Consider the following 19,997-nt stretch of genomic DNA (forward strand, 5'->3'; position numbering starts at 1 on the left):
CCTTTTTACACATTATGGCAGACAGCGTCCCCTTTTTACACATTAAGGCAGACAGCGTCCCCTTTTTACACATTACGGCAGACAGCGTCCCATTTTTACACATTACGGCAGACAGCGTCCCATTTTTACACATTACGGCAGACAGCATCCCCCTTTTTACACATTACGGCAGACAGCATCCCCCTTTTTACACATTACGGCAGACAGCATCCCCCTTTTTACACATAACGGCAGACAGCATCCCCCTTTTTAAACATAACGGCAGACAGCATCTCCCTTTTTAAACATAACGGCAGACAGTATCCCTCTTTTTACACATTACGGCAGACAGCGTTCCTTTTTTACACATTACGGCAGACAGCATCCCCCTTTTTACACATTACGGCAGACAGCGTCCCCCTTTTTACACATAACGGCAAACAGCATCCCCCTTTTTACACATAACGGCAAACAGCATCCCCCTTTTTACACATAACTGCAGACAGCGTCTCCTTTTTACACAACGGCAGACAGCGTCCCCTTTTTACACATAATGGCAGACAGAAAAGAAAGAAAGAAAGAAAGAAAGAAAGAAAGAAAGAAAGAAAGAAAGAAAAAAAAGGAATTATATTTACTGTCTCCGCTGGCAGTCAGGCTCCTCGGTGCAGCTTCTTCTGGCAGAGATCCCGGGCAGGGGAGAAGAAGGAGGAGGGAGGTGGAGGAGGGAGCCGCAGCAGTGCTGTGTAATTGGTGGAGGCACTGGTGCAGCTGTCCCCGTCCTTCACCATAGGCTGTCCTCCGCCGTTGTGAATGCTGGGATGCGCTTCCCAGCATTCACAGTGGCGGAGGACAGCCTATGGTGAAGGAAAGGGACAGCAGCAGCAGCGCCTCCACCAATTACACAGCGCAGCTGCAGCTCCCTCCTCCACCTCCCTCCTCCTCCTTCTCCCCCGTGGCCGCTGCACTCCTCTCAACGGGCGGCTGTGTGCTGCGGGCGGCGGTTGCCCGCAGCACACAGCGGCATGTAATAAGTCAGTTTGACTCATTACATGCCGCGCTGCTTTGGGCCCCTGGACAGTGGCGGGCCCAAGTGCAAGGCACTGCTTGCACTGGCGGTAGTTCCGCCACTGCCTCTGACAGGAGGCTATTTCACTTGTCCGCTACCCATTCCGTGAACTCATATTTCCCCTGAACCTACCCTCTCCAGTTTCAGCACGTCTTCGTGTTCTAATCCTTTTTTTCCTTTGAATTGTATTAAGATCTTTTCTTTCTTTCCGGGTAAGTCTTGTGATGTAGGCCATGCACCATTTTAGTTGCCTTTTATTGTACAGTCTATAATGTATTAATATCCTTCTGAAGATAGGGCCTCCAGAACTGAAGACAGTATTCTAGATGACATTGGCATTATTACTTCTTTCTCTTATGTCCAAGTGGATACTTGGGTCCTTGTACTTTAGAACCGTGGGGTATAGATCGGGTCCACTGGAGCTTGGCACTTTAAAAAAAACTTTAGTGTGTGTATGTGTGTGCTGGCTCCTCCCCTCTATGCTCCTCCTACCAGACTCAGTTTAGAAAAATGTGCCCAAGGATCTCTCTGGCAATCAGGCTACCTGCTTCATGGGTCTTAGAGGGGGGACTAAACCAACCTCCTGAGGGTTAATGGCTCGTAATCGCAGCTGACAGGACACTGAGCTTCTGAGGTGCTGATCACACATCGTTAGTATGTGTGCCCACGCCAGCAGTTAGCAGCCACCCTCTAACAGATGCCGAAGTTACAAGGTGCGGTGAGTGTTACACCGGGGTCCCGGCTAGCGGATCCCCGGGGCAGTTTTGGCGCCAAGTCACCCGGAGGTCACGGGCCTGGAGCTGTGGTGTCTGCCGCGGACAAACTGGCTCAGGGCTGCTAAGCCCTGAAGTGCTCACTGTCTCAGTGCTTTGTGTGTACTGTACAATGCATATTATGCTGTTCGTTATATGTGGCCAGTATAAACTGTCATAGGGAACACGCGCCATTACAAGGGGCGGGGTCAGCAGCGGGGGATCTTCAAGCATGCACGCTGCTGCTCCAGGACCCACCCTGCTACAGACTGCAAACTGGTACCAGGGGTCATAGAAAGGGGGGAGCACGCCAGCGGTAGTGCCGCTGCACTTATATCAAGTCATACACATACTTCAACACATTGTGCTGCTGTGTTCTGTGTGCTGGTGTCCGCTCCTCAGTGTCACTCCAGGGGCTCTCTAATGTCTGTGTGGAGGTGTTGGTCAGTGGGCTGCGCTGTATTACTATTGTGTAAGATGTCTGTTGACATGGTTATGTGTGCTGCTTGTAACTCTACCCCGTCTTCAGTGGGGTCACTCATGTGTGAGCAATGTTCCTTATCACCGCAGGGACCCAGCTCACAGGCACCTGATTGGTTAGATAGCTTTAAAAGCATGATTCAGAATGTAAATTCAGAATTGGCTGCAGCTAAAAGAGAGAGACAGGTGTTAAAACACTCTTTCTCTTTTATTATTATTATTATTATTATTATTATCCTTTATTTATATGGCGCCACAAGGGTTCCGCAGCACCCAATTACAGAGTACATAAACAAAAAATCAAACAGGAAAACAGGAACTTACAGTTGACGACAATATAGGACAAGTACAGGGTAAATAAACATAGCTACATCAGCAGATGACACTGGAATAAGTATCAGGTGGCAGAAGACTGCTGGATTTGGTGCAGCTGAAGATTATTAAAGTAAGAAAAGGGTAAGTACATGAGGGAAGAGGGCCCTGCTCGTGAGAGCTTACATTCTAAAGGGGAGGGGTAGACAGACAGGGGTGAGACAGATGGGGTACATAGTACGTCCTAGAGGATGCTGGGGTTCCATTTAGTACCATGGGGTATAGATGGGTCCCTTGGGAGCCATGAGCACTTTAAGAGTTTAATGGTGTGGGGTGGCTCCTACCTCTATGCCCCTCCTACCAGACTCCGTTTAGAAAATGTGCCCGGAGGAGCCAGTCACAGCTAGGGGAGCTCCTACGAGTTTTTCTAGTTTTATTGTTTTTCTAAGAGTGTTAGGTACAGGAAGGCTGCTGGTTACAGCCTCCCTGCTTCGTGGGACTTAGGGGGGTAGAAACCAACTCTAGAAGTTAATGGCTCTCTATCTCCGCTGACAGGACACTGAGCGCCTGAGGTTGCAGATCGCAAACCCACGAGGCGACCGCTCACTCCCGCAGCACTGCCGCCACTCCCTAACAAAGCCAGAAGAAAGAAGAGTGACGGCACAAGGGTGGTAGCGCAGCTCTGACAGGCTGCGCTCCGGAGGGCTCAGAGGTACACTGTGTACGGTGCTGTGAGGGGGCGTCCTGAGCCAGCGCAATAACCCTACACTGGTCACAGAAGGCTACCAGGGACTTATCCAACTGTTAGCTGCAAATTACCTCAGGCCAGTATAATACAATAAGTGCGGGAAGATGCACCATTACAAGGGGCGGGGCTTCTCCTCAGAGCGGATCCAGCACTCACCAGTGCCATTTTCTCCCTGCAGATCACAGCAACAGAACGCTAACAGGGAGCGCTGATCCTCCACATAACTCCAGCTATCCTCTGCGGTACCAGGGTGTTATAGCCAGGGGAGAGTGTATTATTGGAACTGTTTATCCTATTAAGGATACTCAGTCAGCGCCGGCAGTTTAGTATATTACCTGCCTACTGGGGCGCTGTGTGGCTGGCTCCTTATACTCAGTGACTCTCTGAAGGTACTCTGGGGAAAACTGTGTCTGATATTTTCCTGTGTGTGTGTGTGTGTGTGTGTGTGTGTGTGTGTGTGTGTGTGTGTGTGTGTCTGTTAATATCTCACATTAACATGTCTAGGTATTCTGTATCTTGTGCTGCAGAGTGCGTATCTGCTCCTGATGAGTCTATTCCATGTACTCAGGACTGCCGTGCGGTGTACCTTCTCAGCCTTCTGAGTCTGAACCCCCATGGGTGGATTCTATAAGGGGAATGATATCCCAGATTTCATCTAGGATATCACATAATGAGAATGTAATACAGGCTTTACAACAATCTGTAGCAGTTTTGCAGTACTCAGCTCCTACTACCTCATCTAAGGCCTCTATTACATACCCTAAAAAGTGTGCTCTTGCCCAGATAATGCAAGCTGACACAGATACCGACTCTGATACAGGGGACGGTGATGGGGATATGCAGGGGAGAGATGCATCCCTTGCTAAGGGGGTGCAACTCATGATTGAGGCCATTAGGGACATTTTACACATTACTGAAAAAGTACCTGAGCAGGTAGAGGAGGCTTACTTTACCGACAATAAGAAATCCTCCCTTACCTTCCCTGCTTCTAAGGAGTTAAACGCATTGTTTGAAAAATCCTGGAAAAAACAGAGAAAAAATTCCAAATCCCAAAAAGGGTTCTCATTGCTTTCCCTTCCCTGAAGAGGACAGGAAAAAGTGGGAAAACCCGCCTATAGTAGACACTTCTGTATTTAGGTTGTCTAAAAAGGTGGTTTTACCTGTCCCTGGTTTGAAAGATCCGGCTGACCGTAAGATTGAGACTACGCTCAAATCATTATACACAGCTACAGGCGTGGCTTTAAGGCCCACGATTGCTTGTGCGTGGATTTCTAAAGCCATAGTAAAGTGGTCAGACACATTACTAGAGGATTTAGATACTGTGGATAGGAGTGACATTGACTTATTCTTACATCACATACAGGATTCTGCAGGTTTCATGGTGGAGCCCATGAAGGACCTTGGCCACCTTAATGCAAGGGCTTCTTCCATGGCTGTCTCGGCACACAGAGGACTCTGGCTGCGCCAATGGTCTGTGGATGCAGAATCCAAGAGGAGTGTGGAAAACCTACCCTTCACAGGTCAGGTTCTGGGGACTCGTTGGACGCGTGGATCTCCACGGCAACTGCAGGTAAGTCAACTTTCCTTCCCTCAGCAGCGCCACCGGCTAGGAAATCTTATCCTACGTCTACGATGCAGTCCTTTCAGACCGCAAAAGTTAAAAAGTCCAAACCCCCTTCCACTTTCTTTAGAGGTGGTCGGGGGAAATATAGAAAACCTGCACCAACAGGTTCCCAGGAGCAGAAGCCAGGTTCAGCTTCCTCCAAATCTTCTGCATGACGGTGGACCTCCCAGCCTGGGGATCGGGCAGGTGGGAGCAAGACTAGGGGATTTCAGTCACGTCTGGGCATCATCATGCCTAGACCCCTGGGTACAAAACATCGTTGCCCATGGGTACAGACTGGAGTTTCAAGAACTACCTCACAGATTCTTCAAATCAGGCTTACCAGCTTCGCTGACAGAAAGTGCTATCCTACAGGAAGCCATCCGAAAATTGGTACAGACAAATGTCATTGTTCCAGTTCCACCTCACCTAACAAACAAGGGTTATTATTCAAACCTGTTTGTGGTACCGAAGCCAGACGGTTCAGTAAGGCTGATATTAAACCTTAAGTCATTAAATCCCTACTTGAGGGAATTCAAATTCAAGATGGAGTCTCTGAGAGCGGTGATCTCAGGTCTGGAGGAGGGTGAATTCCTGGTATCCCTGGATATCAAAGATGCGTACCTTCACATTCCTATCTGGCCGCCTCAACAGGCTTATCTGAGATTTGCTCTGCTAGACTGTCACTATCAGTTCCAGGTGCTGTCATTTGGCCTCTCCACAGCACCGAGGATGTTCACCAAGGTCATGGCAGAGATGATGCTACTCCTCCGCAAGCAGGGAGTAAACATTATTACATATCTGGACGATCTGCTGATAAAGGCATCTTCCAGGAAGAAGCTGTTACAGAGCATTGCTCTCTCCACTCGACTATTCCAGGATCACGAGTGAATCCTGAACCTTCCAAAGTCACATTTAGAACCGACAAGGAGACTGTCCTTCCTGGGGATGATCCTCGACACGAAGTACAGAGGGTGTTTCTCCCGGTGGAGAAAGCGTTGGTGATCCAGTCAATGGTCCGGGATGTCCTAAAGCCTGCCCCGGGTATCGGTTCATCAGTGCATTCGCCTTCTGGGGAAGATGATTGCCTCTTATGAGGCTCTACAGTATGGAAGATTTCATGCACGGTCCTTCCAACTGGATCTCCTGGACAAATGGTCGGGATCTCATCTTCACATGCACCAGCGTATATACCTGTCGCCAAAAGCCAGAATTTCACTTCTCTGGTGGCTACAAACTTCTCACCTTCTCGAGGGCCGAAGGTTTGGGATTCAGAATTGGATCCTTCTAACCACGGATGCAAGTCTCAGAGGTTGGGGAGCAGTCACCCAAGGGGAAAACTTCCAAGGAAAGTGTTAGGTTCCTGGTGCTCAGAACAAGGGAGATGTTATGAAGCGAGTCCAGAGCACCAGGACGGAATGCTGGGAAAGGGGAATGGAAAGGGAATAGCCCCTGGCGCCCTATCTCCGTTGTCTCACCCGTGCTGTCAGTACACTCTTGCGAGACTATGGTTGCTTGAGCCCATGGCAGCCGCGTTTGAAGGGCGGATTACGTCTGCCCAACTTCGATGCCCCCTCAGGTCTTAATGAGAGACAAAGAGTGAACCGAGACAGGGTGATAACAAGGGGCCCTCTGACTAAACAACAAGGCCAGGGGCTACTAACAAACCTAAAACCAAAGTATGTGCGGCTTGCCGCCAAAGGAAAAGAACAACAAAGGAAATGCTGACCACACGCCGACACAATACTTTTGTGTACCGGCGGTGACAGCATAAGCAGAACCCTCTGCAAAACACCAGTGACAGAAATAATAAGGGAATACAGCGGCCTAAGCCAACGGACGCGGCCGTGCCGCTACTCACGGAACCGGTAAGAATACTGGCATACGGACAGGAACTCCCAATGCTGCTGACACAGACTCTCAGAACTGGAGGACAGGCAGAATCCCAAACGACAGACCGGTGGACACCAAGAAGCCAGAAACTTGCACAGGCAAAGGTACTGGACCTCAGGACAGGAACGCCTCACGGCAGGACACGGGATCAGACATAGGAATCGACACAGGGACTGACACAGGAATCGACACAGGAAGCTCAGGAACTAGCAGGAACCAAGCTCAGAACTCAAGCAGACTGAAAACCCAGGAATATCACCAGCATCTGTGAATTGCAAACAGCCAGCATATAACAGAGAGGCCTAATTAATAATCCCATGCAGCTGCCTTGTTGCATGATTCCAAACTGACCAGATGCAATTAGCAGCCAGGTGAGGCTGAACACAAGGGAACAAGCTGCAATTACACAGACTCACCAGCGGCAGCAGACAAGAGTATTCTAAAACAGAGCAACAGGAAATCCTGGCATGCAAGACAACTTTATAAACATAAAATAGGAATGAACCACTACCTGTGGTTCATAACAGTATCCCCTCCTTAAGGGTGAGCTCCGAGCACCCCATGGCACCCACGGGAAACATAAACAGAAGTATAACATGAAATACAGAACAAAACTGCAAAACAGGAATGAGTAACATTACCCCCCCCTTGAGGAGGGGTCAAAAGACCCCAAAATTCAGACTATCCAGAACAAGGGATACAAAAAAAAAAAAAAAACCTGACACACTGGTCTAACAGACAAGAAAACAAAAAACAAGTTGTAGCAACAACTTGTAACAGTGCCCTCCCCTTGATGGTGGCCACTGGACACAAGACAAGGGAAAAAAAAATCTTTTTTTTTTTTTATCAAGGCAAGAGTCAAAAATTATTTCTTTTTCTTCTTCTTCTTTTTACAAAGCTCTTTAGGTCTGACCAAGGTAATTCCCCAAACATTGTCTGAACTGATGGTACCACCCAGCAAGGCTGCGTTCAAATCAGAGACAGGTCTCTTACCCTTGGGAGCTGAACTTTCTGGTAAAGTACTATTATTAGAAGAAGAAGAAGTCAAAAAAGCACATCCTGCAGTCAAAACATCGGGCTGGGACTCTTGTGCAGAGTTTACAGTATTTGGTGGACTCTCAGCAGACAAGACGGGTGACTTAGAGGAACCTGAACCAATTTCTTTGGAACCGTATCTTTTAACAATTGCATCACAGAATGCTAGGGGATCCTGAAGAATGGGATCTTCAGCTTTCATTAGGCTGGTTGCCCACTCAGAAGGCTCTCCTCTAAAAGAATAAATCAGATAGAGCCCAAGGTTTTCTGAAGTGATGCCCAGAAATGGTCTAGACAACATAATAGTGTAATAGTGTTTGAAAAGCGCCAGAAATTGGGCGAAGTCCCCATCAAAGGTTATGGATGTTGAGATATCAGAGTCAGGATCTGTTTCCTTCTCATCTGACTGACTGGAGTGCTTTGCTAGGACCTGGTCACTATTGACCTTACTCGAGGCTGAGACTCTCTGAACCCCACCCGGGGCTGAGACTTTCTGAACCCCACCCGGGGCAGTGACTTTCTGAACCCCACCCGGGGCAGTGACTTTCTGAACCCCACCCGGGGCAGTGACTTTCTGAACCCCGCTGGGGCAGTGACTTCCGGGAACCCCGCTGGGGCAGTGGCCTCCGGGAACCCCTCGGGGCAGTGGCCTCCGGGAACCCCGCTGGGACAGTGGCCTCCGGGAACCCCGCTGGGACAGTGGCCTCCGGGAACCCCGCTGGGACAGTGGCCTCCGGGAACCCCGCTGGGACAGTGGCCTCCGGGAACCCCGCTGGGGCAGTGGCCTCCGGGAACCCCGCTGGGGCAGTGGCCTCCGAGAACCCCGCTGGGGCCAGCACCTTGGATTCTTTTACTGGGACCGGGCCGTTGGCCTCCCTGACTGGGATCGGGCCATCGGCCTCCCTCTCTGAGTCGATAATTATCGAAAGTTCTCCCGGGACTATGACTTCCGGGACTTTTGCTGAAGCAATAACGTTCAGATCCTCCACTAATGCTATGCTTCTTAATTTCTTTCCTGGGGAAGCGACTTCTAGACCCTTCTTTGGGGCTGCGTCTCTCGAGACCCCACTTGGGGATATTACTTCAAAGATCCCTTCTGGGGTTTTGCTTCTCGAGTTCCCCTCAAGAACTATGGTTTTAGAGACGCTTTCTAGGGTTGCGCTTTTCAAGTCCCTACCTGGGGTAACAGCTTCTGAGACCCCTTCCGATATGGACACCTGAACTATAATATTTGATGTCCCTCTATAAGCTAGGGCATCGGGTACCGCTCCAGCACCCTGGGCATCGGGTACCGCTCCAGCACTCTGGGCATCGGGTACCGCTCCAGCACTCTGGGCATCGGGTACCGCTCCAGCACTCTGGGCATCGGGTACCGCTCCAGCACTCTGGGCATCGGGCACCGCTCCAGCACTCTGGGCTACGGGCACCACTCCAGGACCCTGGGCTACGGGCACCACTCCAGGACCCTGGGCTACGGGCACCACTCCAGGACCCTGGGCTACGGGCACCACTCCAGGACCCTGGGCTACGGGCACCACTCCAGGACCCTGGGCTACGGGCACCACTCCAGGAACCTGGGCATCGGGCACCACTCCAGGAACCTGGGCATCGGGCACCACTCCAGGAACCTGGGCATCGGGCACCACTCCAGGAACCTGGGCATCGGGCACCACTCCAGGAACCTGGGCATCAGGCACCACTCCAGGAACCTGGGCATCAGGCACCACTCCAGGAACCTGGGCATCAGGCACCACTCCAGGAACCTGGGCATCAGGCACCACTCCAGGGGCTTGCAACTCCGCTTCCACAGGAACCTCAAGAGAGGAGAGAAACATTCTCTTTTGATTCCTGAATCTATAATGGGGCTCCCTTGCCCAAGGACCCCAATTATAGGACAGAGAGCTTTTTTGTGTGGGTTGTGTGACAAGTACCTCTGCCACAGTAGAGACAGGAGTAGGTCTTGTATCATGACTCAACTTGGCCAGAGGGCAAGACTCGTCACCACACTTTGGCTTGCGCAACTCACAGGTCTGCAGATAATGGCCTAAACCCCCACAATATAGGCATAAGTTTAAGTTTCTGCGACGCAGACGCTCCTCTTCTGAGAGCCTGGGCCGCAGAAAACTTTTAAACCTTTTCTCTTCAATTAAACCAGAGGATTCTCTTGTCACCATACTGTGAGCAAGAGTCTCTTTAGAGATAGATGTACTCTCAACGACTTCTGGCAAAATGAGCAAGATTTTAGTCAGAAGGTTTTGCAGTTGCTTTAGGGATTGCTGCAAAACTTCTAGTCGCTCTGGTCTCAAAGCACTGAATACAGAGTTCAGGGCTGCGAGAGATGCCTGCAGGGCTTGCATAGTAGACATAGGAGGATTTAAAACTAGACAAGACAAGACAAGGCAAGACAAGGCAAGGCAAGACAGGGCAAGGCAAGACTAAATTTTGCTAAACAAAACAAGACTTTTTTTTTTTTTTTTTTAAACACCGGACTGGATTCTAAACACCGGACTGGATTCTAAACACCGGACTGGATTCTAAACACTGAATTCTAGACAGGACTGGATTCTAGACTAGACACTGGACTGGGCCAAAAAAGAAAAAAAGTTTTATTTCTTTTTTGTGGTATGGCTGGTGATAATGTTAGGTTCCTGGTGCTCAGAACAAGGGAGATGTTATGAAGCGAGTCCAGAGCACCAGCACGGAATGCTGGGAAAGGGGAATGGAAAGGGAATAGCCCCTGGCGCCCTATCTCCGTTGTCTCACCCGTGCTGTCAGTACACTCTTGCGAGACTATGGTTGCTTGAGCCCATGGCAGCCGCGTTTGAAGGGCGGATTACGTCTGCCCAACTTCGATGCCCCCTCAGGTCTTAATGAGAGACAAAGAGTGAACCGAGACAGGGTGATAACAAGGGGCCCTCTGACTAAACAACAAGGCCAGGGGCTACTAACAAACCTAAAACCAAAGTATGTGCGGCTTGCCGCCAAAGGAAAAGAACAACAAAGGAAATGCTGACCACACGCCGACACAATACTTTTGTGTACCGGCGGTGACAGCATAAGCAGAACCCTCTGCAAAACACCAGTGACAGAAATAATAAGGGAATACAGCGGCCTAAGCCAACGGACGCGGCCGTGCCGCTACTCACGGAACCGGTACGAATACTGGCAAACGGACAGGAACTCCCAATGCTGCTGACACAGACTCTCAGAACTGGAGGACAGGCAGAATCCCAAACGACAGACCGGTGGACACCAAGAAGCCAGAAACTTGCACAGGCAAAGATACTGGACCTCAGGACAGGAACGCCTCACGGCAGGACACGGGATCAGACATAGGAATCGACACAGGGACTGACACAGGAATCGACACAGGAAGCTCAGGAACTAGCAGGAACCAAGCTCAGAACTCAAGCAGACTGAAAACCCAGGAATATCACCAGCATCTGTGAATTGCAAACAGCCAGCATATAACAGAGAGGCCTAATTAATAATCCCATGCAGCTGCCTTGTTGCATGATTCCAAACTGACCAGATGCAATTAGCAGCCAGGTGAGGCTGAACACAAGGGAACAAGCTGCAATTACACAGACCAGCGGCAGCAGACAAGAGTATTCTAAAACAGAGCAACAGGAAATCCTGGCATGCAAGACAACTTTACAAACATAAAATAGGAATGAACCACTACCTGTGGTTCATAACAGTATCCCCTCCTTAAGGGTGAGCTCCGAGCACCCCATGACACCCACGGGAAACATAAACAGAAGTATAACATGAAATACAGAACAAAACTGCAAAACAGGAATGAGCCACAGCCGTGGCTCATAACAGGAAAGTGGTCAAGTCTGGAATCCATCCTTCCGATAAACATTCTGGAACTAAGGCTTCTACAAGCGGCACATCTTCTAAAAGATCTGGCCATTCAGGTTTAGTCAGACAAAGTAACGACGGTGTCCTACATAAACCGACAGGGCAGAACGAAGAGCAGAGCCGCAATGTCAGGGCAGAAAAGCACGCAGTGGCGCTGTCAGCGATCTTCATTCCGGGAGTGGACAATTGGGAAGCGGATTTTCGCAGCAGACACGATCTCTATCCAGGAGAATTTTGCCTCCACCTGGAGGTGTTCGAGGAGTCTTTGGGGCGTACCTCAAATCGGCATGATGGCCTTCAGCCTCTACAAGAAGCTTCAGATGGTACTGTTCCAGGTAAAGAGACCCACAGGCAGTGGCGGTGGATGCCCTGGTAACTCCATGGGTGTTCCAGTCAGTGTATGTGTTCCCTCCACTTCCGCTCATCCCAAGGATTCTCAAACTAATAAAAAGAACAAGAGTTCAGGCGATCCTCATTGCTCCAGACTCGCCAAGAAGGGCTTGGTACGCAGATCTTCTGGAATTACTGCTGGAGGATCCGAGGCCTCTTCCTCTTCGCGAGGACCTTCTGCAACAGGGGCCGTTTGCTTATCAAGACTTACCGTGGCTACATTTGACGGCATGGAGGTTGAACGCCTGATTTTATCTCGGAAGGGCATTCAGGCTAGGAAGGGAGTAACGTCTAAACATTACCATCAGATTTGGAAAAAGTATGTGTCTTGGTGTGAATCCAAGAAGTTTCCTACAGTGGAGTTTCAACTTGGACGGTTTCTCCTCTTTATGCAAACAGGTGTGGATGTGGGCCTACGCTTTGGACTCCATAAAAGTCCAGATTTCGGCCCTGTCCATTTTCTTCCAGAAACAATTGGCTGCTCTCCCTGAGGTTCAGACTTTCTTGAAAGGGGTTCTGCACATCCATCTTAATGTGGTGCTGCAGTTATTGCAATCGGATTGGTTCGAACCTCTACAGGAGGTTGAGGTCAAGTTTCTTACTTGGAAGGCTGTCACACTGTTGGCATTGGCATCTACTAGGCGTGTGTCAGATTTGGGGGCATTGTCCTACAAGAGCCCCTACTTGATTTTCCATGAAGATAGGGCTGAGCTCAGAACGCGTCAGCAATTTCTTCCAAAGGTTGTGTCGGCTTTTCATATCAACCAACCTATTGTGGTGCCAGTGGCTACTGACTCCTCAATCACATCAAAGTCCTTGGATGTTGTGAGGGCTTTGAAGATTTATGTGAAGAGGACTTCTCGTCACAGGAAGTCGGACGCTCTGTTTGTCCTTTTATGCTCCCAACAAGGTTGGGTGTCCTGCTTCTAAGCAGACGATTTCTCACTGGATTAGGTTCACTATCCAGCATGCTTATTCTACGGCAGGCTTGCCATGTCCAAATTCTGCTAAGGCCCACTCTACTCATAAAGTGGGTTCTTCCTGGGATGCCCGGGGTATCTCGGCTTTGCCGGGCAGCTACTTGGTCAGGGTCGAACACGTTTGCTAAGTTCTACAAGTTCGATACTTTGGCCTCTGAGGACTTTCAGTTTGATCAAACTGTTCTGCAGGAGCCTCCGCACTCTCCCTTCCGTACTGGGAGCTTTGGTACATCCCCCATGGTGCTAAATGGAACCCCAGCATCCTCTAGGACGTAAGAGAAAATAGGATTTTAATTACCTACCGGTAAATCCTTTTCTCGTAGTCCGTAGAGGATGATGGGCGCCCGCCCAGTGCTTCGTTTTCCTGCATTGTTACTTAGATAAGTACTGCATTGTTACTTCGGTTAAGTACTGTTGTTCAGCCGTTGCTGAATCGTTTCAAGTTGGTTAGCTTGGCTTTCCTTTTGTTATGTGTGAGCTGGTGTGAATCTCACCACTATCTATGTATTTCCTTCTCTCGAAGTATGTCCGTCTCCTCAGGCACAGTTTCTAGACTGAGTCTGGTAGGAGGGGCATAGAAGGAGGAGCCAGCCCACACTATTAAACTCTTAAAGTGCCCATAGCTTCCAAGGGACCCGTCTATATCCCATGGTACTAAATGGAACCCCAGCATCCTCTACGGACTACGAGAAAAGGATTTACCAGTAGGTAATTAAAATCCTATTATTGATTGTGTGGCTAATGCAGCAGATACCAGGAAGGCTTCTCAGCCCCCTCTAGTGGTTTCACATAAACGCTCACTGCTGGTGCTCCAGTCTGATTCTGATCAGCCTGATGTAGATGATGATGATATGTAAGAGGACAGCTCTCTATCCCCTGGGGTAGAGGCTCTTATTTTTGCTGTAAGAGAGGTCCTTCACATACCGGATCAGGAGGCAGAACCAGATGAGGAGTTGTATTTTAATGTTAGACCTAAGACCTCAGCAACTTTTCCTGTGTCTAAAGAATTAAACTCCCTGGCCAGGGAGGCTTGGTTAAACCCTGACAAAAAAATGTAAAATTCCTCAGAGGTTTTTATCTACTTTTCCCCTTCCAGCTGAGGACAGGAAAGTATGGGAAAACCCCCGTCAGTCGATACGTCTGTATCCAGACTGTCTAAGAAATTGGTACTGCCGATGCCAGGGGTTATATCCGTAAAAGAGCCAGCTGACCGTAAAATTGAGACCACACTCAAGGCAATATATACGGTGGCAGGCGCAGCACAACGCCTCACAATTAATTGTGAGTAGATTCCAGGGCGGTAGTCAAGTGGTCTGATAATGTTCTTGACGGTTTAAACTCTCTTTCCCCTGGGATGAGGTCATTACTCTGCTGCAACATATACATGAGTGAGGCTATTAAGGAGTTGTGTAGGATTAATGGCCGCACTTTTGCTATGGCTGTTTCGGTGCGCAAAGCTCTGCGGTTACGTCAGTAGTCAGCAGCCACTGATTCCAAAAAGGGTGTAGAAAATCTTCCCTTTACAGGTGATGCCTTGTTTGGAGACAAATTAAATAAATTGATCTCGCAAGCAATGGTGGGTAGGTCTACCCATCTGCCATTAGCTGCATCGCCTGCTAGGCATTCTTACACCGGACCCTCCTTGTAGTCCTTTCATGTGGCAAGGTGCAGGGGCTGAGTCCCATACCAACTGCTATCTCCCTGGACCAGACCACCGGACCCCCTGCCGCTAAGCCTTCCGCGTGACGGTTGTCCCCAGCAGCAAGGCGACTTTCAGGTAGGTGCTCGCCTTCAACACTTTGCCCACGTGTGAGCGGAGTCCTTCCGGGATCCTTTGGTGAGGGACCTAATTTCCCAAGGTTACTGGCTGGAATTTCAAACACTACCTCCTCACAGATTCTTCAAGTCGGGCTTCCCAGCTTTACCCGCAGCAAAAGTTACCTTGCAAGAGGCTATTCAAAAACTTTTGCAGGCAGGGGTGGTGGTTCCATTACCTCCTCCATTACGCAACCAGGGTTTTTACTCCAGTCTTTTTGTCATTCCCAAACTGGACGGTTCGGTGCGCCCCATCTTGATCCTGAAGTCTCTAATCCTGTATCTGCGGGTGTTCAAATTCAAGATGGAATCCCTGCGAGTGGTGGTGTTTGCTCTGGAGGAGGGGGAGTTCCTGTTGTCTCTGGATGTCAAGGATGCTTACCTACACATTCCCATGTGGACCCCTCATCAAGCTTGCCTTAGGTTTGCCATATTGGATGAACATTTCCAGTGTCAGGCCTTACCCGTTGGATTATCCACAGCTCCGAGGGTCTTCACCAAGGTCATGGTGGAGATGATGCTGAAACTGCGCATGATGGGAGTAAACATAGTCACCTACTTGGACGATATCCTAATAAAGGCTGTATCCAGGGAGCGTCTGCTGTGCAGCATCAATCTGATGACTCGCCTGCTTACGGATCATGGGTGGATCCTGAATTTTCAGAAATCTCACCTGGAACCGACCCAACATCTTCAGTTCCTGGGAATGATTCTGGATACAGTGTCTCAAAAGGTGTTTTTCCTGATGGACAAGGCCTTGACTATCCAGGCTGTGGCTCGCTTGGTGTTCAGTCCTCGCAGGGTATCCATACATCTTTGCAAACGATTATTGGGCAAAATGGTGGCTGCTTACGAGGCAATCCAATATGGCAGATTTCATGCACGTCCATTTCAGCTGGATCTGCTGGACAAATGGTCGGGGTCTCACCTTCACATGCATCAGGAAGTGACCGTGTCTCCGAAAGCACGGATTTCTCTATTATGGAGGCTACAGGTTCCTCACCTGGTAGATGGCAGGAGTTTCAATATCCACACGTGGATTCTACTGACAACTGATGCCAGCTGCCGGGGATGGGGGGCTGTGACCCAAGGGGCCCAGTTTCAAGGGATATGGTCAAGACAGGAATCTGCTCTGCTGATAAACATCTTGGAACTCCGGGTAATTTACAATGCTCTCCTGCAGGCTTCTCATCTCCTAAAGGATCAGGCGATCCAGGTTCAGTCGGACCACGCCATGGCGGTGGCTTACATAGACCGACAAGGGGGAACAAGAAGCAGAGCGGCGATGAGAGGGTTATCAAAAATCCTCCTCTGGGCGGAGGTCAACGCAAGGACCATCTCAGTTATATTCATCCCAGGAGTGAACAACTGGGAAGCAGACTTCCTCAGCAGGCACGACCTCCATCCATGGGAATGGGGCCTACATCCCCAAGTGTTTCAACAGTTAATTCACTGCTGGGGATGTCCACAGATAGAACAAAAAACACCTGCGCTCTGTTGCTGATAAAAGGGGTATATCCCTCTAATAGATTAAATAAAAATTAATTAATAATCAATAAGGATGGTAGGTTTAAGTTGAATTAATATATAATCAATTTAATTAGAATACTGTCTAAAAACATAAGATGTCTTTCACATAAAATCACCTCAATAGATAAATTCATAGGTCTAAGAACATTCACCAATCCCCTTAGGAGAAATATATCATACCCCAGGCTAGGATTCCCTCCAGAATATAGTCCACGAATATAATTGCAAGTGAGTGGTAGAGTTCAATAGGTCCCTTTTAAGCACAAAGTGCAAGCTTTTCCATGCAGGTAGGGATGTCTCCAATCTCATTGTAAGTGGTAATGTCCAAAGGAGAGAGTCCAATTGGTGCCGTCCGGGTAAAGTTTGAGAGAAAGTTCTCCAGTTTCAAAGAGGGGATATTTGTGAAATGTCCAGCAATATCCTCTCAACGCGTTTCGCTGGTGTTGACAGCCAGCTTCTTCAGGAGTGAAATGTCCACAGATAGATCTGATGGCTTCTCGACTCAACAAGAAGCTATGCCGTTACTGTTCCAGGACGAGGGATCCGTAGGCGGTTGCAGTGGATGCGCTGACGACGCCGTGGATGTACCAGTTTGTGTACCTGCTCCCTCCTCTACCACTAATTCCAAGGTTTCTCAAAAGACTAAGAAGGGAAAGTGTTCAGACAATTCTAATTGCCCCGGATTGGCCTCAACGGGCTTGGTACTCTGACCTCCTAACCATGGCTCTGGAGGATCCCTGCCCTCTACTGCTCCGAGACGATCTTCTTCAACAGGGTCCGTTCGTCTATCCAGACTTACAGCGGCTACGTTTGATGGCTTGGAAGTTGAGAGGGAAATTCTAGCTAGAAAAGGTCTTCCCTCCAGGGTAATTTCCACCATGGTCCAGGCCAGGAAGATGGTTATGTCAAAACATTACCATTGTATCTGGAAAAAGTATGTTTCCTAGTGTGAGGGTAGAATGGTTTCTCCCGTGGAATTTCAGATTGGTTGTTTTCTACTTTTCCTGCAAGCGGGAGTGGATATGGGCCTACGGTTGGGCTCCATCAAAGTCCAGATTTCTGCTCTCTCTATTTTTTTCCAGAGACAGCATGCCTTGTTGCCAGAAGTGCAGACTTTCCTAAAGGGAGTTCTTCATATGCAACCGCCCTTTGTACCTCCCACGGCTCCGTGGGACCTCAATTCTTACTCCAATCAGACTGGTTTGAACCCTTACATAGGGTGGAGTTAAAATTTCTCACCTGGAAGACGGTGATGTTATTGGCAATGGCATCTGCCAGGCGTGTATCTGAATTGGGGGCCTTATCGTGTAAGAGCCCTTATTTCATGAAGACAGGGCAGAACTTAGGAACCGTCCTCAGTTTTTGCCAAAAGTAACATAGTATCTAAGTTTGAAAAAAAGACAATTTGTCCATCAAAATCAACCTATTTGTGGTCTCCTATGCAGGATTATTTTGGTCTAAATTTTGTCAGATGCTGATGTCAGCCGTTGTGTTTTATTCTTCTTTTCATAGTAACTGCAGTGCGCAACTACGCACCATAACGCTGGATATCCTTATCCAATAGGAATTTATCTAACCCATTCTTAAAGGTGTTGACTGAGTCCGCCATTACAACTCCCTCAGGCAGGGAATTCCATACATGTATTGTCCTTACTGTGAAAAAACCTTTTCACCACATTGTGTGGAATCTCCTCTCTAACCTAAGCGAGTGTCCACGTGTCCTCTGTGCTGATCTTACCAAAAAACAGGTCCCGCGCAAGCTCTGTGTATTGTCCCCTTATATATTTGTAGATGTTGGTCATGTCCCCTCTTAGGGGGTAATTCTGAGTTGATCGCAGCAGGAACTTTGTTAGCAGTTGGGCAAAACCATGTGCACTGCAGGGGAGGCAGATATAACATGTGCAGAGAGAGAGTGTAAAAATAAAGCAGCCAATATTTACCCTGCACAGAAACAAAATAACCCATCCAAATCTAACTCTTTCTGCACTTTATATCTGCCTCCCCTGCAGTGCACATGGTTTTGCCCAACTGCTAACAAAGTTCCTGCTGCGATCAACTCAGAATTACCCCCTTAGTCTCCTCTTTTCCAGTGTAAACATGCCTAGCCTTGCAAGCCTTTCCTCGTATTCCAGCGTCTCCATGCCCTTAATTAGTTTGGTCGCCCGCCTTTGAACCTTTTCTAGCTCCAGAATATCCATTTTGTAGTATGGTGCTCAAAATTGCAAACCGTATTCAAGATGTGGCCTCACTAGTGATTTATATAATGGGAGTATAACACTCTCACCCCTTGCATCAATTCCCCGTTTTATGCATGCTAATATCTTATTAGCCTTCTTTGCTGCAATCCTACTTTGGGTACTGCTGCTCTGTTTGCTATCTATGTGAACACCTAAGTCCTTTTCCAGTACAGAATCCCCTAATGTTACCTCATTTAGTATGTAGGTGTAATTTTTGTTCTTGCTACCACAGTGCATTACCTTACACTTGTCTGTATTGAAGCGCATTCTCCATTTGACTAAGTTTTCTAATTTAACTAAGTCGTTCTGAAGAGACTCAGCATCTTCCCCGTATTTATAACTTTACACAATTTGGTATCATCTGCAAATATTGACACCATCCTCTCTAGACCTTCTGTTAGGTCGTTAATGAAAATATTGAACATCAGTGGTCCTAGTACAGACCCTTGTGGCACACCACTTAGCACTTCAGTCCAATTTGAAAATGATCCATTAACCACACCGCGCTGTTCCCTATTATCTAACCAATTTTTGACCCAAGTGCATATTGTGCTCCCTAGCCCTATTTCTTGTAGCTTATAGATAAGTAGCATGTGTGGTACAGTGTCGAAAGCTTTGGCAAAGTCTAAAAATATTACATCCACCTCCTTACCCTGATCAAGGTGCGCACTTACTGTTTCATAAAAGCCAAGTAAGTTGGTTTGACATGATCTGTCCTTCACAAATCCATATTGATTCGTTTTAATGCCTTTATTGACTTCAAGGAACTTCTGAATACTATCCCTTAAAATACCTTCCAATACTTTCCCCACTATGGATGTAAGACTAACTGGTCTATAATTACCCGGTTCAGTTTTACTTCCCTTTTTGAATATTGGCACTACTTCCGCTATACACCAGTCTTTGGGAACCATCCCTGATATAACTGAATCTTTAAAGATCAAAAATAGCGGTCTTGCAAGTTCAGAGTGAAGCTCCATTAGAACCCTTGGGTCAATTCCATCGAGACCCAGTGACTTATTAATCTTTAAATTTTTTTAATCGGTCACAGACTACCTCCTCACTTAAATAAGCACTTATCAGTGGGACATTATCATTATTGAGATTGTGTGTTAGTCCCTGAATTTGGTCCTCTCTTGTAAACACCGTTGAAAAAAACTCATTTCATTTGTCCGCTATGTCATTATCATTTTTGACTAAGGGGCCCTACACATTTTACGATGCGCCGCCGAGGTGCCCGACGGCCGATACGGCCGACGAGCGACCCGGCGGCGGGGGGGGGGGGGGGGCAGTGACGGGGGGAGTAAAGT

Source organism: Pseudophryne corroboree, chromosome 2 (genome assembly GCF_028390025.1).
Source record: "Pseudophryne corroboree isolate aPseCor3 chromosome 2, aPseCor3.hap2, whole genome shotgun sequence".
Lineage (NCBI taxonomy): Eukaryota > Metazoa > Chordata > Amphibia > Anura > Myobatrachidae > Pseudophryne > Pseudophryne corroboree.